Source organism: Pelophylax lessonae (genome assembly GCF_965119305.1).
Source record: "Pelophylax lessonae genome assembly, chromosome: 9".
NCBI classification, from domain to species: domain Eukaryota; kingdom Metazoa; phylum Chordata; class Amphibia; order Anura; family Ranidae; genus Pelophylax; species Pelophylax lessonae.
In genome coordinates, this window is record NC_138776.1 from 231,970,181 (window position 1) to 231,993,274 (window position 23,094).

The 23,094-nt window shown below is 45.6% G+C and overlaps 1 pseudogene across 1 annotated transcript; it reads right to left on the reverse strand.

Annotated features, from left to right (window-relative positions):
* Positions 1-237: 237 nt before the first annotated feature.
* On the reverse strand, positions 238-20,586 carry LOC309564328 (annotated as a pseudogene). Its single transcript has 4 exons — positions 20,482-20,586; positions 2,716-2,812; positions 723-950; positions 238-638 (listed from the first exon to the last, which is right to left on the reverse strand). The product of its transcript is annotated as an uncharacterized misc_RNA (transcript).
* Positions 20,587-23,094: the final 2,508 nt, after the last annotated feature.

A 23,094-nucleotide genomic window follows, 5' to 3' on the forward strand; every position in this document is an offset into this window, starting at 1 on the left:
TTTACTGATTAAAACATTTCCCACACCTGCACATGAATTGGGATGCTCAACTGTGTGTATTCTCTGATGGTTAAGAAGGGTTCCTTTTTCCTTAAAACATTTCCCACACTCTGAACATGAATAGGGACGCTCACCTGTGTGTATTCTCTGATGGTGAAGAAGGTTTCGTTTACAAGTAAAACATTTCCGGCACTCTGAACATGAATAGGGACTCTCCCCTGTATGAATTTTCTGGTGCTAAAAAAGGGTTCCTTTGTCATTAAAACTTTTCCCGAACTTTGAACATAAATAGGAAAGCTCATCTCTGTGCATTTTCTGATGCTTAAGAAGTCTTATTTTCTTATTAAAACCTTTCCCGCACTCTGAACATGAATGGGGACGCTCCCCTGTATGAATTCTCTGGTGCCGAAAAAGGTTTCCTTTTAGACTAAAACATTTCCCACACTCAGAAAAAGAATAGGGACCCTCAGCTGTGTGTATTCTCTGATGGTAAAGAAGGCTTCTTTTCTTATTAAAACATTTCTCGCACTCTGAACATGAATAGGGACGCTCCCCTGTGTGAATTCTCTGGTGCTCATGAAGGTGTCCTTTGTGACCAAAACATTTCCCGCACCCTGAACATGAATAGGGTCGCTCACCTGTGTGTGTTCTCTGATGGTTAAGAAAGTTTACTTTAATATTAAAACATTTCCCGCACTCTGAATATGAATAAGGAAGGTCACCTGTGTGTATTCTCTGATGGATAAAAAGGCTTCCTTTATGATTAAAACATTTCCTGCTCTCTGAACATGAATAAGGAAGCTCACCTGTGTGTATTCTCTGATGGCGAAGAAGGTTTCATTTAAAATTAAAACATTTCCCGCACTCTGAACATGAATAGGGAAGGTCACCTGTGTGTATTCTCTGATGGCTAAGAAGGCTTTTTTTGTGTTTAAAACATTTCCTGCACTCTGAACATGAATAGGGAAAGTCATCTGTGTGTATTCTCTAAGAAAGCCTCCTTTTTGATTAAAACATTTCCTGCACTCGGAACATGAATAGGGACGCTCCCCTGTGTGTATTCTGTGATGGCCAACAAGGCTTCTTTTGTGTTTAAAACATTTCCCGCACTCCGAACATGTATAGGGAAGCTCATCTGTGTGAATTCTCTGGTGCTGATGATGCTCATTTTTATGATATATATTTTTCTTCTTAGACACACAAACTTACATTTAAGCTCCTGATGAGTGGACGGAGGTCCACAAAATGCCTACAAAGGAGTAGGAGTAGGAGGAGTTCAGGAGTCTGAAGACGTCATTCTGACGAAACGCGTAGAGCGTCATCGCGTCACATCCGCCTGGTGGAACGCACTTCCGGTCTGTGGAACGCACGGCGTCCCGGAAGTGCGCGACCGCAATAGTTGTATACCTGCCGATCGACTCTTTATGTTTGTGAGTACCTTTTTTTATACTAATAAAGCCTTGTTAAACGGTACTACCCTATGTGAGCCTTATTTCCCACATACCCGAGGATACCCCAGTTTCCAAGGACAGTGCGACAGAGGACTCGGGCAGGTCGGGACCATACCCCTACTTATAAGACCACCCAGGGAGAGCAGAGGGGATACAGTGGCAATATTTCCAAGGCCTGATACCCCTGCAGGGGTGATTATTGTCGGTGAGTGTGGTCCTAAGGGTGCAGGGAGCACAGAGTGGTCACTGGAATCCGGGCACCCTCAAAACAGCATTTGAATGCACCTGCACTGAAGTCACTTTGTTTGCACCTTATATTTATGGACTCATAATCCATTTTGTTTCAAATGTTTATGACCTATTGGTTCTTATATTACTTTGATTAATGCTGCTATAATTTATGGTTGTCTCTATACATCTGCTGCTAGTTTTTACAGTGTTTTAAAGTTGTTTATGCCATTCCTCCTACAGATTTATATAGGTGTTTATATATATTTATATATTTTTATATATTTTAAACATATATTTTTTATGATTTTTATCACTTTTGTTATATACCACACCCACTTTTCATCAGTATATCACTATTTACATATTTATATTTCTATTTGTGTTGGCATATGGTTACTTTAAGTGGATTGATAGTGTGATTGTTTACCCTAAAGGGGTCACTTATCACGGATTTATTGATTTATAATACACATAGCACAGGATCATTGCACTTAGCACTTTACGAGTCCAACACTATTTATTACATTTAAGATTGTTTATTTTGCACTTTACACTTGTGGAGATGTGTATGGAGGATTAAGTATACAGAAGATTTGGTATATTGGCAGCGCCATACACCTGCTTGGAGTTTTTATTTTCATACTATATATCTTCGGAAATATAGTTTAACAGGTGGGCAGCAGCCATTACGAATAAGGAATCTATTAATATCCTAAGCGCGGATTTATATATATCATTAATATGTATTATGCAATTCATTGTATACTATATCCCTGTATGTGTTCATGATACCAATATTGTTATATGTACAGCTATTTAATTAATAAACTCTTTTTAGTTGCCTCACTCAAAGTCCCACAACCTTGTTTTTATCCTTGTTTATATATAAATATAGGGATGGAGGAAACTAGACAATATGTGTGGCAAATCGTAGACAAAAAATGTTCTCTTTTCTGAATTCTCTGGTGCTCATGAAGATGTCCTTTGTGACCAAAACATTTCCAGCACTCTGAACATGAATAAGGTCGCTCACCTGTGTGTGTTCTCTGATGGTTAAGAAAGTTTACTTTAATATTAAAACATTTCCCGCACTCTGAATATGAATAAGGAAGGTCACCTGTGTGTATTCTCTGATGGATAAAAAGGCTTCCTTTATGATTAAATAATTTCCCGCACTCTGAACATGAATAAGGAAGCTCACCTGTGTGTATTCTCTGATGGCGAAGAAGGTTTCGTTAAAATTAAAACATTTCCCGCACTCTGAACATGAATAGGGAAGGTCACCTGTGTGTATTCTCTGATGGCTAAGAAGGCTTTTTTTGTGTTTAAAACATTTCCCACACTCTGAACATGAATAGGGAAAGTCTTCTGTGTGTATTCTCTAAGAAGGCCTCCTTTTTGATTAAAACATTTCCCACACTCGAAACATGAATAGGGACGCCCCCCTGTGTGTATTCTGTGATGGCTAACAAGGCTTCTTTTGTGTTTAAAACATTTCCTGCACTCCGAACATGTATAGGGAAGCTCATCTGTGTGAATTCTCTGGTGCTGATGAAGGTTTTAAAACATTTCCCGCACTCTGAACATGACAATGAATTCTCTCCTGTATGAACCCCTTTTATGGTATAAAGAAGATTCCCTGAGATTAGATGGTTTCCTGCACCCGTCTGCATTGTCAGATATTAGAGGACTATGTGAAGTATCAGGAGATTCCTCAGAATTAGACATATCCAATGATCTCCTCCAATGGTGAGATCTGTCATGTATATTATGAGGAACAGGATTTACTTCTGGAGAAGATGCCATGTCATTATCTTCTGTAGTCACATCTTCCTCCGATGTCCTTCTATTCCCACCACAGAGTCCGTCTGTCAGAAGACAAGAAAAATTGCCAAGAGTTTTCCACACTCATATACACTGCTCAACACTTTATAATCAGAGTATAGCATCAAGTCAGGGAAACTCCTGGGATATTCATCTGGTCAGTGAAGTAGCAGAGGGGGTTGTTACCAACAGGTGCACTAGATGGGCAACAATGAAACAACCTCCAAAACAGGAATGGTTTTACAGGTGGAGGCCACTAACATTTTCCCTACTCATCTTTTCGGAGTGTTTTTTTTCTTTTAAATCAGAAAAAGTTTTATTATAAAGAAAGAAAAGTCCATTCCATTCCGTACACAATATTTACGCTTTGTACAGTCATAGACACAGCGATCGTAACCTTCATATATAGTCAATCCTGCATGTTTCCATTCGCCACCTCCACTGACTCCACCCACTCCCCCAACATCTCATTAAGTTTATCTCCTTGGCCTGCGCCTTATCCCGTGATCCCTACTGTTTATTCATTCCTAGGACTCATCTTTTTTTTTTTTTTTTTTTATTAATTTTTAAACATAGAAGTAAAAATAACACAAAAAAACAGACAAGAAAAAATAACACAAAAAAACAGACAAGAAACAAACAAGGCAACCAAAACAACTCCCCATCCCCCTAAACCTCAGTGCAATGCCCATGTACTACAATACTTATAGGAAAATGCAAAAGGAGAACCTCCCAGGAGAACCTCAACGCACAAGTGTCTCCCCCACACAGACTCTCACCCAGATCCATACACCAACCTCCCCCACCCTCTCACCACTGCTTGTCATCTGCTAGGCATAGACTTCATTTGTTACCTCCCTAAGTATCAGGGGACCTCAACTCACCTCTCTAAGGTGACCATCACCTTCACCGGTGGTAGACCACAATCCGAGAACAGTAGATGGGCTATCAGTCCAACCCTATCATATCTTTTGAAACTTTTTAAACGCATCTTCTATTCAGGTATGTGGCTTTGTAAAATGGCAGCATCTTGTTCACTGGTGGCTTCCAATACTCCACCTATGGCGCTTCGGTCTTTCTCCATTGCAGAAGAATAGCCTTGCGCGTGTAGCAGGTTTTCTAGGCCTGTGGCCTGATGTGGGTCTGCCATTGTTACTGGTTACCTCTCCAGCCCATGTAAAGTAAAAATAACACGAAACAACAAGGCAACTAAAACAACTCGGAAAAAGAAGGGGGGAAATCGGCGCTTGTTTCACTAGATCACAGGTGTCAAACACAAGGCCCGCGGGCCAAATGTGGCCCCCCAGGCCATATCATGTGGCCCTCGCACCTCTCCTGCAGCTGCATCCCCCCCCCCCGTCTCTGCCCCCACCTTGTCTCTGTAGTCGACAGCAGAGAGGACAGAACTCCTTTGCCAGATCCTGCACTCCTCTGTGCAGCTGTAGAAAGGCTCTTCTTTGCCTCCCCAGGACATGGGGTGCTATGGACATCTAATCCTACAGATATAACCGGCCCTTTGAGGGCAACCATAATGCTGATGCGGCCCGCGATAAAATGAAGTTTGACACCCCTGACTAGATGATGATCCGAAATTAAGTTCCTAGAACTAAGTATGTCACAAAATCCTGGTTGCAGTGTAATACATGCTCCAATAGGTAAATGTGATGAAACAAAATAATAAAGTGGATACAAATCGAATATGTGACTTCAGTGAAAAAATAAAACATTCATAGGTGCATAAAACATATAAGTTAAAAGGTTAATTGATGCAATAGAATAACAAAATATCTACAATAGGAAAATGATAATCAATAAATATATAGATGAAAAAAATGAATAAATATTAATTATATATAATTGTGGGGTGATATTAAATTTATAAATAGCAGTCCATGTGCAAGAAAGTGTTAAAAGTCACGTGTTTTAGTGACGCAACGCGTCTGGAGAAGCCAGGTGACATCATTTCCGGTCTATGGCCGGGACCGGAAGTATCGGAGCTAATACCGCATCGGCGGCTGTTGAACTTGTTTTACCTCAACTGTAAGTTTATTTGTTTTGCTTTTAATAAATGCCTTGATATACTTCACTACGAGTAGCCATTCATTTTTCTGAGCGTACTGGTGGAGTATTAAAGGAGGATTAATACCCACTAATAAACGAGGCAGACAACATCCATTTAAGACACAATAAGGACATCCCAGAGATCCCAATAGAAGTCCCCACCAGTGGAGGAGGATTAAATATCCTGGTCCAGTGATTGTTATCACTAAAACACCTTTAAAAGGTGTTTTTTGGAGGTGAGCGGCCATTACACCTGTTAACCACTTAAGCCCCGGAAGATTTTATCCCCTTCCTGACCAGGCCCTATTTTGCGATTCGGCACTGTGTGACTTTAACGGACAATTGCGCGGTTGTTCGACGCTGTACCTAAACAAATTTGACGTCCTTTTTTTCCCCACAAACAGAGCTTTCTTTTGGTGGTATTTGATCACCTGTGCGATTTTTTTGATCATGCGCTATAAACAAAAAAAGAGCAACAATTTTGCAAAAATAATATTTTTCACATTTTTTTTATATGAAATTCCCCAAAAAAAATGTAAAAATCAAAATTTTTTAAAATGTTTGGCCAATTTGTTTTCTGCTACATATGTTTGGTAAAAAAAAAAATCAAAATAAGCGTATTTTGATTGGTTTGCGCAAAAGTTATTGCGTTTACTAACTAAGGGAAAGATTTTTGTAATTTTTGGTGTTTTTTTTTTTTTTTAACAAGTAATGGCGGCGAGCTGCGATTTTTTTTTTTGTGCGACTCCGACATTGCGGCAGACAGATCAGACCCTTGACTGACATTTTTGACACTTTTGGGGGTACCAGTGACATTACTACAGTAATCAGTGCTATACATATGCACTGTTACTGTAAAAATGACACTGGCAGTGAAGGGGTTAACTTTATTTGAGAAGGAGGGGTTAAGTGTGTCCCTAGGGGCGTGATTCTAACTGTTATTGAATGTGGCTTGAGGTGTAACAGCAGAGATCTACAGTCCTACATAGCAGGACCGTATGATCTCTGCTGTTACGCCGGTCCGCCGCTCACACACGCGGGGGGGGGTCCATGAACGAGCGGGGGCGGGAGCGCGCCTCCAGCGGCGTGCGCTCGCCCCCATATTGGCTCACAGGCGAGTGACATATATATATACGTCACTTTGCCTGCACGGGGCTGACCGCCGCAGTATTTGTACTTGCGGCAGTCGGCAAGCGGTTAAAGGATATAGCTCACTTCTAGTGACACGGTCATGAAATTCACCTTTCCGTTCAAGCAATATTTGCACTTGACTAGGGGATTAAAGATGATTTTTCTCCATTATGCTCTGACCATCACTCTCCTCCTCCATTATAAATAACCACATGACCACAGGTTGGAGTTAAATGGCCATAGCAGCCTTTTATTAAACTGTATACATAACCGGTATATAACACGTTAAACCCAGTTTTTTTACTGGAGCCTCAAGGTCCCGGTAGGCATCAAAGAAGGAGGTACCTGCGTCCGACTTAATTAGGCCTCCAGCCGCCACGGCACCGGCTCGGAGACAACCAGTCGCAGGTACCAACATACCAACTACTGGGAGCCGTACCTCAGACGGGTCCCTAGCAAGGATAAGTTTGCACCATCAGGGAGCCCTACCTCAGACGGGTCCCTACCAAGTATAATTTTGCACCATCAGGGAGCCGTACCTCAGACGGGTCCCTACCAAATATAAGTTTGCACCATCAGGGAGCCGTACCTGAGACGGGTCCCTACCAAGTATAAGTTTGCACCATCAGGGAGCCGTACCTCAGACGGGTCCCTGCCAAAGAATATAAGTTTGCACCATACTAACCTACCAGGACCTTGTACCCCGCTTGCTGCCATGACAAAGAACCACCCCAAAAGAAGAAAGCTTCTGTTAAAACAAAAACCAAAAACAAGGGCGGTGAACTGCAAAAACCAAAAGTCCGAAAAAAAAACAAGAAAATGGGAGGGAGGGTGGGAAATATTCTCCAATGCAGCTTTCCTCTGACTGAAGACTTCCAGAGTTCCCTAGCTTGACCTCTCCCTGTTGCTCCACCCCTTCCTGGCCAAAACACCAATTAAAAGTCCCACCACTTATATGTTCTATCCAGTGGTGTATTTAGGTTTTGTGCTGCCCTAGGCCAGACTACCTTTGTGCACCCCCTAATTTAACTACGACCCACCCTTTCCTTTCAAGGCCACACCCCTACCTGTTTCAGTCCCGCCCTGTCATCCGTAAACCACTCTCCTTCCTCTTTAAGATTCACCTTTTCCTCTTAGATCTCCACCTCTTCCTCTCTGTACATTAAAGGTGGGTACAAAGTGCCCACTTGTATATTTGTACATTGTATTGTATTATATTACATTGTACATTGCCAGTGGTGGGATTCAGCCGGTTCGCACCGGTTCCATAGAACCGGTTGCTAACTTTCTGCAAGTTCGCAGAACCGGCTGAATCCCTCTGCGCGTCTACGCAGGACAATTGAATGTCCCGCACTCGGGCAGATGTGGCAGCCGGGGGGCGGAGCAGTGCGGCCCGACCCGCCCATTCTGTGCCAATAGCGAATGAGAATTCGCTATTGTCACATGATCCTCCTCCTGGCCAATCAGGGAGCGGGTCCTCCCGCTTCCTGATTGGCCGAAAGGCAAACACCGTGCCATTGGATGAGGAGGAGGCGCCGCGGGAGGACTTGGAGACGCGGGGAGCCGACTGCGAGACCGTCCGTGAGGTAAGTGCATGGGTCTCGCGGGGGGGGGGGGGATCGCTGGCGCTCTGCAATTGGGGGCAATGTTGTGGCTGGCGCTCTGCAATTGGGGGCAATGTTGTGGCTGGCGCTCTGCAATTGGGGGCAATGTTGTGGCTGGCGCTCTGCAGTTGGGGGCAATGTTGTGGCTGGCGCTCTGCAATTGGGGGCAATGTTGTGGCTGGCGCTCTGCAATTGGGGGCAATGTTGTGGCTGGCGCTCTGCAGTTGGGGGCAATGTTGTGGCTGGCGCTCTGCAATTGGGGGCAATGTTGTGGCTGGCGCTCTGCAATTGGGGGCAATGTTGTGGCTGGCGCTCTGCAATTGGGGGCAATGTTGTGGCTGGCGCTCTGCAATTGGGGGCAATGTTGTGGCTGGCGCTCTGCAATTGGGGGCAATGTTGTGGCTGGCGCTCTGCAATTGGGGGCAATGTTGTGGCTGGCACTCTGCAATCATTGGGCAATGCTGTGGCTGGCACTCTGCAATTTGGGGCAATGCTGTGGCTGGCACTCTGCAATCATTGGGGGCAATGCTGTGGCTGGCACTCTGCAATCATTGGGGGCAATGCTGTGGCTGGCACTCTGCAATCATTGGGCAATGCTGTGGCTGGCACTCTGCAATTTGGGGCAATGCTTTGGCTGGCACTCTGCAATTTGGGGCAATGCTTTGGCTGGCACTCTGCAATTGGGGGGCAATGCTGTGGCTGGCACTCTGCAATCATTGGGGGCAATGCTGTGGCTGGCACGCTGCAATCATTGGGGGCAATGCTGTGGCTGGCACTCTGCAATCATTGGGGGCAATGCTGTGGCTGGCACTCTGCAATCATTGGGGGCAATGCTGTGGTCACTGTGCATTGAAAGGGGGCACGCTGGTCTCTCTGCATTGAAAGGGGGGCACGCTGGTCTCTCTGCATTGAAAGGGGGGCACACTGGTCACTGTGCATTGAAGGGGGCATGTACACTGGTCACTGCATTGAAAGGGGGGCACGCTGGTCACTGTGCATTGAAAGGGGGGGCACGCTGGTCTCTCTGCATTGAAAGGGGGGCACGCTGGTCACTGTGCATTGAAAGGGGGCACGCTGGTCACTGTGCATTAAAAGGGGGCACGCTGGTCATTCTGCTGGGAAAGTCGGAACTGGTTACTAAAATTTTTGAATCCCACCACTGGGTGTAACCAGTGGTGGGATTCAGCCGGTTCGCACCGGTTCCATAGAACCGGTTGCTAACTTTCTGCAAGTTCGCAGAACCGGCTGAATCCCTCTGCGCGTCTACGCAGGACAATTGAATGTCCCGCGCTCGGGCAGATGTGGCAGCCGGGGGGCGGAGCAGTGCGGCCCGACCCGCCCATTCTGTGCCAATAGCGAATGAGAATTCGCTATTGTCACATGATCCTCCTCCTGGCCAATCAGGGAGCGGGTCCTCCCGCTTCCTGATTGGCCGAAAGGCAAACACCGTGCCATTGGATGAGGAGGAGGCGCCACGGGAGGACTTGGAGACGCGGGGAGCCGACTGCGAGACCGTCCGTGAGGTAAGTGCATGGGTCTCGCGGGGGGGGGGGGAAATCGCTGGCGCTCTACAATTGGGGGCAATGTTGTGGCTGGCACTCTGCAGTTGGGGGCAATGTTGTGGCTGGCGCTCTGCAATAGGGGGCAATGCTGTGGCTGGCACTCTGCAATTGGGGGCAATGCTGTGGCTGGCACTCTGCAATTGGGGGCAATGTTGTGGCTGGCACTCTGCAATTGGGGGCAATGCTGTGGCTGGCACTCTGCAATTGGGGGCAATGCTGTGGCTGGCGCTCTGCAATTGGGGGCAATGCTGTGGCTGGCGCTCTGCAATTGGGGGCAATGCTGTGGCTGGCGCTCTGCAATTGGGGGCAATGTTGTGGCTGGCACTCTGCAATCATTGGGGGCAATACTGTGGCTGGCACTCTGCAATCATTGGGGGCAATGCTGTGGCTGGCACTCTGCAATCATTGGGCAATGCTGTGGCTGGCACTCTGCAATTGGGGGCAATGCTGTGGCTGGCACTCTGCAATCATTGGGGGCAATGCTTTGGCTGGCACTCTGCAATCATTGGGCAATGCTGTGGCTGGCACTCTGCAATTTGGGGCAATGCTTTGGCTGGCACTCTGCAATTTGGGGCAATGCTTTGGCTGGCACTCTGCAATTGGGGGCAATGCTGTGGCTGGCACTCTGCAATCATTGGGGGCAATGCTGTGGCTGGCACGCTGCAATCATTGGGGGCAATGCTGTGGCTGGCACTCTGCAATCATTGGGGGCAATGCTGTGGCTGGCACTCTGCAATCATTGGGGGCAATGCTGTGGTCACTGTGCATTGAAAGGGGGCACGCTGGTCTCTCTGCATTGAAAGGGGGGCACGCTGGTCTCTCTGCATTGAAAGGGGGGCACACTGGTCACTGTGCATTGAAGGGGGCATGTACACTGGTCACTGCATTGAAAGGGGGGCACGCTGGTCACTGTGCATTGAAAGGGGGGGCACGCTGGTCTCTCTGCATTGAAAGGGGGGCACGCTGGTCACTGTGCATTGAAAGGGGGCACGCTGGTCACTGTGCATTAAAAGGGGGCACGCTGGTCATTCTGCTGGGAAAGTCGGAACTGGTTACTAAAATTTTTGAATCCCACCACTGTACATTGCGGCGGACAGATCGGACCCCTAACTGACATTTTTGACACTTTTGGGGGGACCAGTGACATTACTACAGTAATCAGTGCTAAAAATATGCTCTGTTACTGTAATAATGACACTGGCAGGGAAGGGGTTAACGTAGAGGGTGATCAAGGGGTTAAATGTAAGCCTAGGGGAGTGTTTACTAACTGTGGGGGGCATTTGAAATTACCATAGAGACCTGTGATCCTATATAGAAGGCGCTCTGTGATCATTTCAGAGAGAAGAACGGTCGGCTGTGTTTACAACATCTGACTATTCTTCTCTCTCAGCGGGGAGCAATTGCGGCCACCGGCCCTGTGCATCAGAGTCCCCGCTGCCTAGTGGGGGCGGCCCCCTAGAACCACTTGCCGACCACCCGCTGCAGTTTTACTGCGGCAAGCTGGCTCAGCTGTGCGAACCGATGTAGTACTACGTCGGTCACGCGCGTGGTTCTAGGGGGCCGCATCCACTAGGCAGCGGGGACTCCGATGCACAGGGCCAGTGGCCGCAATTGCTCCCCGCTGAGAGAGAAGAATAGTCAGATGTTGTAAACACAGCCGACCGTTCTTCTCTCTGAAATGATCACAGAGCGCCTTCTATATAGGATCACAGGTCTCTATGGTAATTTCACAAGTCCCTCCCCGATACAGTTAGAAACCACCCCCTAGGCTCATACTTAACCCTTTGATCGCCCCTGGCTTAACCCCTTCCCTGCCAGTGTCATTATTACAGTAACAGTGCATATTTTTAGCACTGATTACTGTAGTATTGTCACTGGTCCCCCCAAAAGCGTCAGAAATGTCAGTTAGGGGTCCGATCTGCCCGCCGCAATGTCGCAGTCCCGCTAAAAAATCGCAAATCGCCGACATTACTAGTAAAAAAAAAAATAAATAAATAAAAATGACATAAATCTTTGTCCTAGTTTGTAGACGCGATAACTTTTGCACAAACCAATCAGAATATGCTCATAGGGATTTTTTTTTACCAAAAATATGTAGCAGAAAACAAATTGGTCTAAAACAGCCGTCACTAAATGGCGGCCCGCGGTCCAGGAGCGGCCCGCACGAGGCTTCCACCCGGACCCGTCAGGCCGCCACCGTAAGTAATCATTGGTTTGCTGGGACCGCGGGTGTCCCAGCAACCAGTGACATTCCGTGTGTGCGCCCCGCCCCCTGCTTCTTTCTTCGGCTCCCTCCCAGCCAGCCGCGAGTTGGGGCGTGACGTCACGTGCGTGCCCCGCCCCCCTGCTCCTAACTGCGGCTCCTGACTCTCACACTCAGCCTAGCCGCGGGACATCACATGCACGCCCTGCCCCCCTGATGTTCGCTGCTCCTGGCTCCCACATTTTTCGCTCCCAAAGGTATGTGGGGCACAGTTTTATAAAATACAGACTGATGGGCATATTTTGTTAAGGGGCACACATTTGTGTCCATTAGAGTGCCCCATAAAATAAAATATGCCTATTAGAGTGCCCCCTAAGATAAAATAAGGCGCAAGCTGATGGGTACATTTTATCTTAGGGGGCACTCTAATAGGCATATTTTATGTTAAGGGGCACTCTAATGGGCATATTTTATGTTAAAGGGCACTCTAATGGGCATATTTTATGTTAAGGGACACTCTAATGGGCATATTTAATGTTAAGAGCAACACTGATAGACACGTTTTGTTTTGCCCATCAGCGTGCCCCTTAACATAAAATGGTCCCATTAGAATGCCCCCTAACATAAAATGTGCCCATCAAAGTGCCCCCTAACATAAAATGTGCCCATCAAAGTGCCCCCTAACATAAAATGTGCCCATCAGAATGCCCCCTAACATAAAATGTGCCCATCAAAGTGCCCCCTAACATAAAATGTGGCCATCAGAGTGCCCCCTAACATAAAATGTGACAATCAGCGTTCCCCTTATTTTATGTTAAGGGTCACGCTGATGGGCATATTTTATGTTAAGGGGCACGCTGATGGGCAAATTTTATGCTAAGGGTCACGCCGATGGGCACATTTTTTGTTGGGGGCATGCTGATGGGCAAATTTTATGCTAAGGGTCACGCCGATGGGCACATTTTATGCTAGGGGGCACGCTGATGGGCAAATTTTATGCTAAGGGTCACGCCGATGGGCAAATTTTATGCTAGGGGGCACTCTGATGGGCACATTTTATGTTAAGAGCAACACTAATGGACACGTTTTGTTTTGCCCATCAGTGTGCCCCCTTACAAAATGTGCCCATCAGCGTGCACCCTAACATAAAATGTGCCCATCAGCGTGCCCCCTAACATAAAATGTGCCCATCAGAGTGCCCCCTAACATAAAATGTGCCCATCAGCGTGCCCCTTATTTTATGTTAAGGGTCACGCTGATGGGCAAATTTTATGTTAAGGGTCACGCTGATGGACACATTTTATGTTAAGGGGCACTCAAATGGGCATATTTTATGTTAAGAGCAACGCTGATGGACACGTTTTGTTTTGCCCATCTTTCTGAGTCATAGCACAGACTTCAGATTCGGACCTCGGCCCAAAGAAAATTTTAGCGACCGGACCTCCTTGAATTCTAATTAATTACCCCTGGTCTAAAAGGATGAAAAATTTAGATTTTTAATTTTTTTTTGGGAATGTTATATAGCAGAATGTGAAAAAAAATTGTTGCACTTTTTTTTGTTTATAGCGCAATAAATAAAAATCGCACAGGTGATCAAATACCACCAAAAAAAGCTATTTGTGGGAAAAAAAAGGACATACATTTTTTTAGGGTACAGCGTTGCACGACCGCGCAATTGTCTGTTAAAGTAATGCAGTCCTGAATTGCAAAATATGGCCTGGTCATTAAGGGGGAAAATCTTCCAGTCAAGAAGTGGTTAAAGCTTGGAGCAGTTTGCAGTACAGTACATGAACTTTCACTCCATGAGAACTGTTAAATGAGTTTGCATTGATTTCAGCATGCATGGAGTACTTTGCACATGCTGAAACCAATGCACACTCATTTAACAGTTCTCATGGAGTGAAAGTTCATGTACTGTACTGCAAACTGCTCCATATTTGTTGTTGAACATATATTTGCTGCAAAAATTAAATGTTATTATTTATTGCAATTGCCAATATAGCAGTGATGGTAACCTAAAATCGTTCCTACCTGCTGTGCTGTCTGGTCATCCTGGCCTGGCCGGGGGTTTCCTTGTCCTCCTCGCTCTCCTCCTCCTCCTCGACATAGACCACGCCCCGCCGCAGGGAGAAGCTAGTATCCCACAGGCCGCACGGAGGAGGGTAGGCGGAGCATTAGGCTCCGCCCCCACCCACTGATTGAAGTGCAGCAGGTTTGGCCACTCACTGCGGCTCTATGGGGGCGCGAGTTCCTCCCTCCCTTGCAAGTACGCCCCTACTGAAAGCCGGACTTTGTGTGTGGGAGGCGGCGGGAGGCAGGCAATGACCAGGTGAGTGACAGGAGCTGACAAGGCGGTGCGACTCGCACACAAGATGACCGGACTCCCGGAGCACTGCAGACATGTCTCAGATCGGGTTTTTTTATGCGGGGGGTGGCTTTTTTGCCGCCCCCCGCAAAGTGCCGCCCTAGGCCTAGGCCTTGTCGGCCTAGGCTAAAATACAGCAGTGGTTCTATCGTACTGGGCTGAAAACCCCTCCTTGTCCCAAACCCCTTTAACCCCTGTCATGCCGGCCCTCCGTCGATGTCTCTCCTCTCCTTTACTCCGGGCCTCTCTTTCTTGCACATGGACTGCTTTTTATAAATTTAATATCACCCCACAATTATATATTTATTCTTTTATTTTATTTTTTTATCTATATATTTATTGATTATCATTTTCCTATTGTGGATATTTTGTTATCATTCTATTGCATCAACCAACCTTTTATCGTATATGTTTTATGCACCTATGAATATTTTATTTTTTCACTAAAGTCACAAAAACTTTTCACTGAAGTCACATATTCGATTTGTATCCACTTTATTATTTTGTTTCATCACATTTACCCATTGGAGCGTGTATTACACAGCAACCAGGATTTCGTGACATACTTCGTTCTAGGAACTTCATTTTGAATCATAATTTTGGATCATTATCTAGTGAAACAAGCGCCAATTTCCCCCCCCCCCCCTTCTTTTTCATATGTCTGTTAGTAAGTGGTGGCACTTCAGAATTGGCTGTCTGTTTCAGGAATTTTGGTTGAAATATACAGACTCATCCCCCACTTATACCCCATTGGTAGCGCATTGGCCTCCTCTTTTCTTTATAACTAAAACAACTCCCCATCCCCCCAACCTCAGTGCAATGCTCATGTACTACAATACTTATAAGAAAATGCAAAAGGAGAACCTCAACGCAGCAGTGTCTCCCCCACACAGACTCTCACCCAGGTCCATACGCCAACCTCCCCCACCCTCTCACCACTGCTTGTTGTCTGCTAGGCATAGACTTCATTTGTTACCTCCCTAAGTATTAGGGGACCTCAACTCACCCCTCTAAGGTGACCATCACCTTCACTGGTGGCAGACCACAACCACCTTCGAGAAGAGTAGATGGGCTCTCATTCCAACCTTGTCATGTCTTTTGAAACTTTTTAACGCATCCTCTATTCAGGTATGTGGCTTTGTAAAATGGCAGCATCTTGTTCACTGGTGACTTCCAATACTCTACCAATGGCGCTTCGGTCTTCCTCCAATGCAGAAGAATAGCCTTGCGCGCATAGAACAGAGAAACCAACAATAAAATTCTTTGTGCTCCAAGAGGTGCCATTTCCTCCACCAAACCCAGCAAACACACTGTCAGCGTCAAAGGTACCCTCAATGTGGTCCTAGGACTAATCTTTGAAGTGTTAATTCTTGTGGACCAAGGTCAGGGGTATCCAACCACATGTCCCACAACTTTTCAAATTTACCCAGATATCCACGTCTTTTAAGCACTTAAGCCCCGGAGAATTTGGCTGCTCAATGACCAGGCCCTATTTTGTGATTCGGCACTGCGTGACTTTAAAGGACAATTGCGGGGTCGTGCGACGCTGTACCCAAATGAAATTGACGTCCTTTTTTTCCCCATAAACAGAGCTTTCTTTTGGTGGTATTTGATCGCCTGTGCGATTTTTATTTTTTGCGCTATGAACAAAAAAAGATCGACAATTTTGAATAACAATATTTTTCACATTTTTTAATATGAAATAAAAAAAAAAAAATTAAAAATAAACATTTTTTAACATGTTAGGCCAATTTGTTTTCTGCTACATATTTTTGGTAAAAAAAAAAAAAACACGCAATAAGCATATTTTGATTGCTTTGCGCAAAAGTTACTGCCTTTACTAACTACGGGAAATATTTTATTTATTTATTATTTATTTCAGGTACTTATATAGCGCTGTCGATTTACGCAGCGCTTTACATATACATTGTACATTCACATTAGTCCCTACTCTCAAGGAGCTTACAATCAAAGGTCCCTAACTCATATACATACACAGTAGGGCCAATTTTTTTTTTTTTTTATACAGGATTCAATTAACCTACTAGCATGTCTTTGGAGTATGGGAGGAAACCGGAGTACCTGGAGGAAACCCACGCAGGCACAGGGAGAACATGCAAACTCTAGGCAGGTAGTGCCTTTTAAAAATGCCGTCATTTTTATTGGGGTTTTTTTTTTAACTAGTAATGGCGGCGATCTGCAATTTTTTTGCGGGACTGTGACATTGTGGCGGACAGATCGGACCCCTGACTGATATTTGACACTTTTGGGGATACCAGTGACATTACTACAGTAATAAATATGCACTGTTACTGTAAAAATGACACTGGCAGGGAAGGAGTTAACTTTGTGATCAAGGGGTTAAGTGTGTCCCTAGGGGCGTGATTCTAACTGTTAGGGGGCGTGGCTAGTGAAGTAATCACAGACACATACGATCCTACATAGCAGGATCGCATAGCCTCTGTCATTATTTAAGGGAGAATGACAGACAGCTGTGTTTACATCAGCCGTCTGTCTTTCTCCCCCTCCTGAGGGAAATCGTAAGTGGCTGGCGGACATCGGAGCTGCTGGTCACACGCGCTGGCTAGGCAGGGAATGAGTGGGGGCGCCACCGGCGGCGTGCGCTCGCCCCCTACAGGCTCGTGGGCGAGCGATGTAGTACTACGTCGCTTTGCCTGTAGGGGGCTGACTGCCGCAGTAAATAGTCATGCGGCGGGCGGCAAATGGTTAAAGATGTAGCACCGTCCTAGTCAGGTCTAGAAAGGGAGTAACGTTTTGGCTCTGTCTGCCTATCAGAGGAGCAGCAGGTAAATTCTATATTGCACTCTGCTTATCAGAGAGCAGGATCTGGGAGTTAGGTCTGCTCAGTGTGCCCAGTGTGTGATTCATCTGGTCTAAGGGAGTGTCCCCAGCTGATCCAATGTGGAGGCACATTTGATGCTGGAGGAAACCTGGCCAATAACACACAGACTTTTGATACAGCCCCAGGGATTGGCACAGAGGGGTTGTCTCGGTGAATTGTGTGGCAGGGTATAAAAAGCCAGGGGCACATGAGGTAGAGGTCTTTTGGCAGGAAGCAAAGTCACAGAAGGAGGGTGGCGGCTGCCTCCTCTTCCGCAGCAGTGGGTGATTGTCACAGGCAGTCGGCCTGGTGAACCAGTGGAGAGGAGCTGAACCCAGAGGTCCAGGAGAGCTGACTGGAGGAGTTGGGGCACTGCGAGAAATCTGGAAAAACTGTATCGTGAGTACAGAGGATCTTGCCCAGGGGTCTGCCCAGGAAGGGGACCACTCCAGAGTTTTTAGTCAGTGGACGGATGTCAGCTAGTACAGAGAAAGGGGGTACTGTTGGGAGTACCCTGAAGAGAAACACAAATAGGAACACTTACCTCAGCTTCATTCAAGTGGCAGGGTGAAGTAGCAGCCTTGCCGCATTCTCAAGCTAGAAGTCCTCAAAATTGTGAATAGTTCAACAGTTGGAGTATCCCACTCATTCCTTCTCCTATCCCAATATGAAATAAAACCACAAAAACAACTACCTCTAGACTGATCATTGACTGAGCCAAGAACATAAAGTGTTAAGATTTCTGCAAGTTCTGCAAGCAGTTGCTACAGGTAACCCAAGGGAATCCTTAACGTGTGAAAATTCAACAGTCCTCTAGGGGGCAGTGCTACACCTTATATACCTTTCATTTATTCAAGAAAGCTGCTGGGCTGGGGGGGTCGGGTCGGCGGCCCGTCCCTTGGTCGGGTCGGGGGCCCGTTCCTTGGCTCTTTCCAACCACAGCCCCACATAGGCACACGCTCATTCATCCGGCTCTTTGCAGTGAGCGTCTTAGCATTTGTTTTGCTATCTCTTAGTAAATTGAGGCCTCTCTGTGGGATTGCCCCCTTCTCTTTCACTCTCTCATATTCTTTGCTTGCCTGACTTTCCTTTCTTCCTTTCTCATACCATCTTTGCCTCCATTCTTTTTATCTCCATTCTCTTCATCTGCCCCCTATTACTTACCCTCCCCTACCTCTTCCTAACCTCACTTCCCAACCTTCCCCTCGCCCTTCTTAACATATGGATAACATCAGGATCCTCTCGATCAATGCGAACTGATTTAACGTCCCAGAAAAGAGGCAAATTTTGTTGAACGATTTAAATGATCTAAAATTGATATCGCCTTTGTACAGGAGACCCACTTCAGGGATGACAAGCTTCCACTATTTAAGGACCGGTTTTTCCCCTTAGCCTACCACTCTACTAACCCGAAGGCTAAATCGAAAAGGAGCCTCTATCATTTTTTCTAGTACGGTACCATGGACACTGTGCACATATTCTAAAAGACCCCAATGGCCGATTTCTGTTTCTGAAGGGCGATGTTGGTGACGTCAGAGTGACTTTGACCACCTATTATGCTCCCAACCGCCAGCAGAATGCGTTCATTACTAGAGGTATGGAGAAGCTCCTGGATTTCTCTGAGGGTCAACTAATTATTGGGGGAGATTTTAATATCCCTCTGATTCCTTAGTAGGATACATCTCTGGGATCCTCCTCTGTCCCCTCTGGCGTCCGCAAACGTATTACAAAGTCCCTCCATAGTGCACAATTGATAAATGTTTGGTGCCTTATGCATCCCGGAGAACGAGACTATACGAGAGTATAGTTGGTGAGGTGAGGAATAGAAAGAATAGACTATTTCTTGATGCCGCATTGTCAATTACACGCGATCTGTGACTCTTTATTAGGCTCTATTACATGGTCCGACCATGCCCCTGCTATACTTTCTTACGCACTAACAGACTTTCGAAGGTCCAGAACCCAGATGTGAAGACTAAATGAAAGTCTACTCCAAGATGAGACTGTTTTGACAGATGTTACTAAAGAATTAGACCATTTCTTTCAGACTAACACCATTGCAGATACTGACCCTGGAATCATTTGGGAGGCACACAAGGCAGTGATTCGTGGGGTGCTCATAAAGCATTGCTCCTGGATCAAAAAACAGCGTACAGCACAACTAGACTCCTAAAGGCCCGTACACACGTGCAGATTATCGGCCGAAAAGATTCGGCCGACGACCGAACGGCCGATTTTCGGCTTGTTAGTATGATGCTTCCGACAGCGCACTTTCGGCCGAACAGAATCTGTCGTGCAAGCATTAAAATTTGTGTATGCCGACACCAGAACGGCCGATTGTTCGCCAGTCAGTACAGAATTCGGCCGACAGACAGCAGATTTGCAAGACTGGGCATGCTCAGAAAAGAAAAAACACAGGGAAAGTTAACCATCACATGACATCACTTCTGCAGTTGGCGGACAAAATTTGTGTGCAGTCTTTTACACTTTTCAGCGGACACAACAGCCCAGGGACAAAAGACGGCCGATTGTTCGGCCGACGATCGGTACGTGTGTATGGGGCTTAAAGCCCCGTACACGCGCACAGATTGTTGGCCGTAAATTGTTGGCCAACGTCCGATCTGCCGATTGTAGGCTTGTTAGTATGATGCTTCCGACAACCAACTGCGAATTTTCGGCCGAAAAAAATCTTGTGTGCATGCTATAAAATTTTTGTTGGCCAACAAATAACGGCCAATTGTTCCTCAGTCAGTACAGATTTCGGCAGACAAAAATCAGATGAGCAAGACTGGGCATGCTCAGAGAAGAAAAAACACACTGAAAGTCAACCAGAACATGACATCACTTCTGATGTTGGTTTTTGTTGGCCAACAAAAGTCCAGTGCAAGTCTAGAGCACATTTCAACCAACAAACAACACTGGACAAAAGTTGGCCGATCAGTTGGCAAACAAACAATCTGTGCGTGTGTATGGGGCTTTACTCAAAGCTTTTCATGCGTTGGAGTCCCATCACAAACAAGCTCTGTCACTCTCCTCAGAGGTAGAGTCGGGAAATAAGTGTGGCAGACTATTGACTAGATCCCTCCGAGAAGAAACCGATTATCTCCCGCACAGGTCAAAAAGCCACGTTACCTAGACATATCACACATTAATTTAAATTCTTCTATGCCTCGCTCTATAACTTACAAACACCAACCCCCAACAGACCCAAATAGAGGAATACCTGCTCTCTTTCCAGATGCCCTGGTTGTCCAACACGGACAGTAAATCCCTAGAGGATCCCATCACCTTGGCTGAATTAAAACAGGCCATAGGTGGTTCCAAAGTGGGGAAGGCCCCGAGACCAGATGGGTTTACCACCCAATATTATAAAAACTCTTGCCGTAACTTGGACAGTTTATGGCTGACATGTTTAATACATGGGGCTCTGGGACATATATCCCCAAGGAGACTTTACAAGCTCACATTTCAGTCATCCCTAAAGAGGGAAAAGATCTCACCTCCTATAGTAGCTACCGACCAATTTCTTTGCTAAATGTTGATCTTAAACTGTTCACCAAAATCCTAGCAACTATGATCCAACAACATCTGACGCAACTGATCCATTCGGATCAAGTTGGATTTGTGCCTACACGTGGGGCACGGGATAACACAACCAAGGTCCTCAACCTCCTACATGTAGCCACCAAGACCCGCACACCCTGTGTCCTCCTAAGCTCAGACACAGAGAAGGCCTTTGATTGAATACATTTGCATTTTATGTTTGCAGTACTTCGACAAGTGGGCATCAGCAAAACCATGATAAATTGGATCTCACAGATCTATTCTGCCCCTGCCGCCCAGGTTAAGGCAAACAGGTGTCTTATCGGACTACTTCATAATTAGGAATGGGACAAGACAGGGGTGCCCTCTGTCACCCTTACGCTTTGCATTATCACTAGAATTCTTTTTATGTAGAATAAGCCTCCACCCAGATATCTCAAGCATGACTCTTGGGGTGACCCAGCAGAAAATATCAGCGTATCCAGATGATATGTTATTTTCCCTCATGAATCCCATAATTTCTCTACCGAATCTTCTTCACGAATTTGAGGCATATGGCACTCTGTCCAATCTAAAAATGTACTTTACTAAATCTGAAGCTATGGGAGTAGGCTTATCAAACCCCCTCCTCCACCAACTGTGATTGCATTTTAAGCTAAAATGGATGAACTCAGCGCTGAAATACCTGGGCACTCTCATACCACTCAAATTATCACACATCGTCACGCTCTACTTTTTCCCCCTCCTAAAGAAAGTCCACATTCTATAAGATAAATCGAAATCTGATCTCCATTCATGGTTTGGGAGATGCAACATTATTAAAATCTGCATACTCCCTAAGTTACTATACCTCTTTCAAGCACTTCCGATATTCATCCCTTCGCATTACTTTACACAAGAGGACACCCTACTAGTGGATTTTATCTGGGCACATAGGCGACCTAGGCTATGTAGGAGACTACTCTTGCTTCCTAAATGACCAGGTGGACTGGCAGTGCTGGACTTATGCAAGTACTGTCAGACTGCACAATTGGGGAGACTCATAGACTGGTGTCGTCATGGTGAAGCAAAGCTTTGGCCCAGATTAGAACAGGCCCAATGTGACATACCCCTTTATAGAGCTCCATCGTGCCACCATTCACTACCAGACTCCTTAAGACGCCATCCCCTCATAGGTCACACGATAAGAACCTGCTCTAAATTATTCACACAACTTCCACTTTCCCCGACGCACTCGCCGCTGACACCCATACTGGGGAATCCCCAGTTTACCCCGGGCTACCAAGATAAAACATTCAGGACCTTGATGGAGTCAGGCTATTTCCAAGCCTCCCATTTTTCAACATCATCTAGTTGGCCTGCACTCAAAGACCTCATAGACTCCTCGGGACCCTACCGTCTAGGTTTCTGAAGGGCCATACTTGAGTAAAAGTACAAGTGCTCGATCAAAAAGTGACTTGTGTAGAAGCGGAAGTGCTCTATCAAAAAGTGACTTGAGTATAAGTACTAAAGTATTCAACATTTTCTGTACTTAAGTACTGCAAGTAGTTTTTTTTTTAATTTTGCTACTCAAGTACTAAAAGTAAAAGTACAAGTACTGTGTTATGTAGTTATTAAAGAAAGAAGTCAAAAGTTTGAACATCATATTGTTTTTTATTATTTCAAATGATTAACCTAAAGGACAAATCGCAATTCCTTTGGCTGTAACTTTTTGTAAACAAAAACAGATAAAGTATGTCCCTCCCTTTCCCCTTGAAAGCATCCCTCCTTCTCTTCCCTGCATGTTTTTTTTTTCTCCACAGCTTTTTGGTGAGCAAAATCATATATAAACCAATGTTATATACAACAATATATTCCAATAATGAAATAAAGGAAGAGTGTATGAAATCAAAGTCAATAAAAAGTCCATATATATAATGCCATAATGCCATAATACCATATATATATATATATATATATATATGTGACAAAACAAGATGAATATATTTTCAAAGGTGCAGGAATCAAACAGGTGCTATTCCAAATAATAGGTGCAGACTCCCACCACCTTGTGGATTTCTCCCTTACCCAGCGGATGAAGGTAAGTGCAAAAGAATATCTAAATAGACTCTTCCAGTTAAACAAAACTGCAAAACCTGTGCTCTCAACTTCCAGTGAAAAAAGCAAAATCAGCCTCTTACCAGAAAAAAGGTCTATGTACGCTTGTGACTCTCCTTGGTTGGGGGAGGTTCTCTTTCCTCTTAACAGCAGATATGTAGACCATTTTATTTATACATA